Source organism: Bufo bufo, chromosome 5 (genome assembly GCF_905171765.1).
Source record: "Bufo bufo chromosome 5, aBufBuf1.1, whole genome shotgun sequence".
Taxonomy (NCBI): domain Eukaryota; kingdom Metazoa; phylum Chordata; class Amphibia; order Anura; family Bufonidae; genus Bufo; species Bufo bufo.
Window position 1 is genome coordinate 543361373 of NC_053393.1, and position 6000 is coordinate 543367372.

A 6000-nucleotide genomic window follows, 5' to 3' on the forward strand; every position below is an offset into this window, starting at 1 on the left:
GACTTTCCGTGCAGTAAATTCCAGACGGATCCTTGGATTGGTTGATGGAGGAGACCCCCGGGATCATTTATGAGATGGAAATGTCAAGTTCGCCCGCAAGCAAAACTGAAGCGGAGCCGAGCTCGTCCTGCGCAGCTGCTGCCTGCCTTGTATCAGCACTGTCTGTCTTTAGTTCCACCAGCGGCATTATAGAGGACTTAGAGCTTGTGCAGTGATGGCGGGGGCCCCCGAGGGCCACTTCTTAGCTGCCAGGGTCTCTGTGACCCATTTAGTATACCTGAAAAAATGGATCTTGCAGGGATCATTTCAAAATGTGAAAGCCGTCAGTGATCTGCACCCAGCACGGGCAGAGGAAAGAGTCAGCAGTACACAGAATGTTAAAGGGGTATCCCGATAATAAAATTTAAAGTGACGTCACACTTGTCCTCATTGTAGCAGGGTCCCCCTGCCTCCATGAGCAGACATTTTACACGAATTTCAATGGGAGGTACAGATGCTGCCCACTAATGCTCTCAACCTCACCAGTATAGCATTGTCCCCTTTAAAGATGTTTTATATAAATAACATTTAAAGGGGTTGTAAGAAATGAGAAAAAGATGGCTTCTTTCTTCCAGGAACAGCACCACTCTGATCCACGGGTCATGTGTGGTATTACAGCTAAGCTCTATTGCAGTACCACACACGAGCTGTGGACAGGTGTGGCGCTGTCCCTAGAAGAAAGCAGCCATGTTTTTCATTATATGTAGAAGTTCTACAAGTTTATAATAAATTTAACATTTCAATTGCTCACCATCTCTGCTTGCTGTCAGTGAATGGAAACATTCTTGTTCATAAAAGGAATCCGAAATCTCTGATATTACTGACAGCTGAGGGTTTGTTACAGAGATATCCAGTCCAGACACTCTTCTGTGAGTTAAACGTTTCGAAAACTGGGCTGATTGATACATTTAACCTGCACCGATACATTGTGACAGACAATCAGTCACAGGAGAGAGATTGGCGCCGCCGATATGTTCAGCTCATAGAGGATCAGCAAGAAGCGACACAAATTGTAACAAGCTCTCAGTTGCAAGAAGTGTAGTAAACAATGGATAGTTCCATTCAGTGACAGCAAGTCGAGATCTTGAAAATGGTGAGGAAATAAAATATATTAAAAAGTTGCAGAGCTCCTCATTACTGACATAACTTGGGTTATATTAAAGGAATTGGAACATTCATTTTCAAATACCCCATGAGAGGGGGTCATTATTGTCCATTGGACTCGGACAGAGAAATACACTTCTTCGTAGACCCTCCTTTATGCTTTACACTGCAGCTCTGCTCTTTTTATCACTCAGGTCAGTCCATGGAGAGCCTGTTCCCATTACACAAGGACAGAATGATTAGAAACCTTAACTAAGAGTCGGATCTGTTAATCACGTCATATAGACTGATAGGAATTTTTGGCTCCTCTGGTTGTGTGTCCCGGACGAGCCCCCACATTAGAGACGGATGTCCGAGGACAGACGCATTAAACATCTTTTTGTGACATTTTCCTTTCCAGTTATCACAATTATTAACGTGTCAGTGACCTGAGCCGCCCTGACATTTGTCGTCCACATTCAGATTAATTATTTATTTTCACTGACCATGAGACCCTGAGCCAGGAGACGCGAGAACGCCCGTCCCAGGGGGCAGCTGCGCCTGAGCTGCTGCCATGTTCGGTGTCTGACTTGAAACGTTCTGCTGAGACACTTTACAATGCACAACAAATACTCAAATTATATGAATTAAATAAAGTATATATTTTTTCTAATTTTTATGGAGGAAATTTTTCTTTGGTGGGGCTGAGACACTTTACAGCAGAGAACTCATTAGAGAATTCACCATGCAGACACTAAACCAGTAGGGGGTGCCGAGGAGTCGTTATGACAAAGAACATGATAGGAGGAATCCAGCAGAATTATGAATGCAGCTGTAAATGTGCTGGGGTGGGCAGCAGTTTCTGGCATGTATAATGTCCATATATCGCCAAATAATTAGCATATATAATGTCGATATAGTGCCACACAGTGCCCAGATAAATAGCCTGTATAATGTCCATATATCACCACACAGTGCCCAGATAAATAGCCTGTATAATGTCCATATATCACCACACAGTGCCCAGATAAATAGCCTGTATAATGTCCATATATCACCATACAGTGCCCAGATAAATAGCCGGTATAATGTCCATATAGTGCCATACAGTGCCCAGATAAATAGCCTGTATAATGTCCATATATCACCACACAGTGCCCGATAAATAGCCTGTATAATGTCCATATAGTGCCATACAGTACCCAGATAAATAGCCTGTATATTGTCCATATAGTGCCATACAGTGCCCAGATAAATAGCCTGTATAATGTCTATATAGTGCCACACAGTGCCCAGATAAATAGCCTGTATAATGTCCATATGGTGCCATACAGTACCCAGATAAATAGCCTGTATAATGTCCATATATCACCACACAGTGCCCAGATAAATAGCCTGTATATTGTCCATATAGTGCCACACAGTGCCCAGATAAATAGCCTGTATAATGTCCATATATCACCACACAGTGCCCAGATAAATAGCCTGTATAATATCCATATAGTGCCACACAGTGCAAGATAAATAGCACTTACAATGTCCATATATCACCACCCAGTGCCCAGATAACTAGCCTGTATAATGTCCATATATCACCACACCGTGCACAGATAAATAGCCTGTATAATGTCCATATAGTGCCATACAGTGCCCAGATAAATAGCCTGTATAATGTCCATATAGTGCCACACAGTGCCCAGATAAATAGCCTGTATAATGTCCATATATCACCACACAGTGCCCAGATAAATAGCCTGTATATTGTCCATATAGTGCCACACAGTGCCCAGATAAATAGCCTGTATAATGTCCATATATCATCACACAGTGCCCAGATAAATAGCCTGTATATTGTCCATTAGTGATGAGCGGCAGGGGTCATATTCGAATTCGCGATATTTCGTGAATATTTTGTAGAATATTCGTTGAATATTCGCAAATTCGAAAATTCGCAATTTTTTTTTACTCGAAAAATCGGAAAGGTAATGATTGTGTAATATGCGAATTTTCGTAATTCGAATTTTCGGATTCGAATTTTTTAGTGCGAATTTTTCAACTTACAACTATTAGACAAAGAAGATTATAGCACTATATTAGCTAAATTGCTCTATATTCGATTTTTTTTCGAATATTCTCTATATTGCTATAACTCAGTTTTTTTGAATATTCGTAATATTCTAAAAAAAGAATATATAGCAATATAGCGAATATTCGAAAAAAACGAATATAGAGCAATTTAGCTAATATAGTGCTATAATCTTTTTTTTTATAGTTGTAATTTTTTTCCAATCTGAACTTCAGATGAGAAAAAAATTACAACTATTAGACAAAGAAGATTATAGCACTATATTAGCTAAATTGCTCTATATTCGTTTTTTTTACGAATATTCGCTATATTGCTATAACTTCGTTTTTTCGAATATTCGTAATATTCTAAAACAAGAATATATAGCAATATAGCGAATATTCGAAAAAAATGAATATAGAGCAAAATTCGCAAACACTACTACTCCTAAAGTCAAGTATATTGCAGCCTTCTTATTGGCCCACAAGCTAGAAGCAGTGAGGGATCATGTGTACTGATGGAAAAAAAAAAAAAAAAAGCAAAAAATTTGAATATTCTAAATTACGAATATATATAACTATATTTGAAATATTCACGAATTTTCAAAGTGCCTATATTCGCGATGAAAATTCGAAATTCGAATATTCGTGATCAACACTATTGTCCATATAGTGCCACACAGTGCCCAGATAAATAGCCTGTATATTGTCCATATAGTGACACACAGTGCCCAGATAAATAGCCTGTAAAATGTCCATATATCGCCACACAGTGCCCAGATAAATAGCCTGTATAATGTCCATATAGTGCCACACAGTGCCCAGATAAATAGCCTGTATTTTGTCCATATAGTGCCACACAGTGCCCAGATAAATAGCCTGTATAATGTCCATATAGCACCACACAGTGCCCAGATAACTAGCCTGTATAATGTCCATATATCACCACACAGTGCCCAGATAAATAGCCTGTATAATGTCAATATAGTGCCCAGATAAATAGCTTGTATATTGTCCATATAGTGCCACACAGTGCCCAGATAAATAGCCTGAATAATGTCCATATATCACCACACAGTGTCCAGATAAATAGCCTGTATAATGTCCATATAGTGCCATACAGTGCCCAGATAAATAGCACTTACAATGTCCATATATCACCACACAGTGCCCAGATAAATAGCCTGTATGTCTATATAGTGCTACACAGAGCGCAGATAAATTGCCTGTATAATGTCCATATATCACCATACAGTGCCCAGATAAATAGCCTGTATAATGTCCATATAGTGCCATACAGTGCCCAGATAAATAGCCTGTATATTGTCCATATATCACCATACAGTGCCCAGATAAATAGCATGTATAATGTCCATATAGTGCCATACAGTGCCCAGATAAATAGCACTTACAATATCCATATATCACCATACAGTGCCCAGATAAATAGCCTGTATATTGTCCATATAATGACACACAGTGCCCAGATAAATAGCCTGTATAATGTCCATATATCACCACACAGTGCCCAGATAAATAGCCTGTAAAATGTCCATATATCGCCACACAGTGCCCAGATAAATAGCCTGTATAATGTCCATATAGTGCCACACAGTGCCCAGATAAATAGCCTGTATTTTGTCCATATAGTGCCACACAGTGCCCAGATAAATAGCCTGTATAATGTCCATATATCACCACACAGTGCCCAGATAACTAGCCTGTATAATGTCCATATATCACCACACAGTGCCCAGATAAATAGCCTGTATAATGTCCATATAGTGCCCAGATAAATAGCTTGTATATTGTCCATATAGTGCCACACAGTGCCCAGATAAATAGCCTGAATAATGTCCATATATCACCACACAGTGTCCAGATAAATAGCCTGTATAATGTCCATATAGTGCCATACAGTGCCCAGATAAATAGCACTTACAATGTCCATATATCACCACACAGTGCCAAGATAAATAGCCTGTATGTCTATATAGTGCTACACAGAGCGCAGATAAATTGCCTGTATAATGTCCATATATCACCATACAGTGCCCAGATAAATAGCCTGTATAATGTCCATATAGTGCCATACAGTGCCCAGATAAATAGCCTGTATATTGTCCATATATCACCATACAGTGCCCAGATAAATAGCATGTATAATGTCCATATAGTGCCATACAGTGCCCAGAAAATAGCACTTACAATATCCATATATCACCATACAGTACCCAGATAAATAGCCTGTATAATGTCCATATATAACCACACAGTGCCCAGATAAATAGCCTGTAAAATGTCCATATATCGTCACACAGTACCCAGATAAATAGCCTGTATAATTTCCATATATCACCACACAGTGCCCAGATAAATAGCATGTATAATGTCTATATAGTGTCACACAGTGCCCAGATAAATAGCCTGTATAATATCCATATAGTGCCACACAGTGCCCAGATAAATAGCACTTACAATATCCATATATTACCAAACAGTGCCCAGATAAATAGCCTGTATAATGTCCATATAGTGCCATACAGTGCCCAGATAAATAGCCTGTATAATGTCCATATAGTGCCACACAGTGCCCGATAAATAGCCTGTATAATGTCCATATAGTGCCATACAGTGCCCAGATAAATAGCCTGTATAATGTCCATATATCACCACACAGTGTCCAGATAAATAGCCTGTATAATGTCCATATAGTGCCATACAGTGCCCAGATAAATAGCATTTACAATGTCCATATATCACCACACAGTGCCCAGATAAATAGCCTGTATGTCTATATAGTGCTACACAGAG